The sequence below is a fragment of the Belonocnema kinseyi genome, chromosome 6 (genome assembly GCF_010883055.1).
Source record: "Belonocnema kinseyi isolate 2016_QV_RU_SX_M_011 chromosome 6, B_treatae_v1, whole genome shotgun sequence".
NCBI lineage: Eukaryota > Metazoa > Arthropoda > Insecta > Hymenoptera > Cynipidae > Belonocnema > Belonocnema kinseyi.
In genome coordinates this window covers 8,730,512-8,731,599 of record NC_046662.1, presented here as the reverse complement: position 1 = coordinate 8,731,599, position 1,088 = coordinate 8,730,512, and the positions used below count along the sequence as shown (strand labels likewise).

Genomic DNA, 1,088 nt, shown 5'->3' with positions numbered 1-1,088 from the left:
ATCAGATTCTTAAATTTTAGTCTTTTTAAAGATTAAAAGTTAAGTTTCGATTCTAAATCCTCCAAATTAAAGACATTTCGAATGTAAATCATCAAAATTACAAAATTTTTAATTACAAAACTTAATACTTGCTTGATTATTAATTTTAAATTGCCCAATTTAAAAGCTATTCAATTTTAAAGATTTACAATTTAAAGTTCTACAATTTCGAAGAGTAACAATTCTAAACTGTTTAATTTGAAAGATTTATCAAAGTTCTATAATTTTTAAGAGTTACAAATAAGAGTTGTGCAATTTTAAAGGTGCATAAATCAAAATTTTTTTAAATTAGAGTGTTTTTGAAAATCAAAAGTCAAGTTTTCAAACCTAAATCTTCCAAATTAAAGATATTTCGAATGTAAATCATCAAAATTACAGAATTTTTAATTGCTAAACTAAAAACTTGCTTAATTATTAATTGTAAATTGACCAAAATTAAAGCTATTCAATTTTAATGTTTTAGAACTTAAAGATCTAAAACTCTGAATCAAAATTTTCTTAGATTTTTGGCGTATTTGAAGATCAAAAGTAAAGTTTCTCATTCTAAATCTTAGAAATTGCAGAAATTTCGAATGTAAAGCGTCAAAATTACAGATTTTTTATTTGAGAAACTTAAAAAATGCTTCATTAATAATTGTAAATTGTCCAATTTTGAAGATTTAAAATTTAAAGTTCTAGAATTTTAAAGAGTAACAATTGCTAATTTTTAATTTTAAAGATTTACAATTAAAAATTCTTAAATTTGAGTATTTTCGATTACCGAAAGTCAAATTTTCAATTCTAAATCTTCAAAATTGAAAAAATTTCGAATTTAAATCATCAAAATCATCAAAATTACAGAATTTTTAATTGCAAAATTTAAAACTTAATTAAATATTCATTTTTAATTATCAATATTAAAGTCTATTCAATTTCAAAGATTTACCATTCAAAGTTCTAGAATTTTAAACAGTAACAATGGTAAATTGTTCAATTTTAAAGATTTATAAATAAAAATTAATAAATTTGAGTATTTTCGAATATCAAAAGTCAAGTTTTCAATTCAAAAT

General features: G+C 20.0%; 2 protein-coding genes across 3 annotated transcripts in view; one reads left to right on the top strand and one right to left on the bottom strand.

The window, feature by feature from the left end:
• LOC117174469 (alpha-ketoglutarate-dependent dioxygenase alkB homolog 7, mitochondrial) overlaps positions 1-1,088 on the top strand; it is a 34,231-nt gene that overhangs the window by 16,921 nt on the left and 16,222 nt on the right. The gene's annotated exons all lie outside the window — the stretch shown is intronic.
• Positions 1-1,088, bottom strand: part of LOC117174468 (probable tRNA (guanine(26)-N(2))-dimethyltransferase) — a 20,487-nt gene that overhangs the window by 17,368 nt on the left and 2,031 nt on the right. The window lies entirely within an intron of this gene.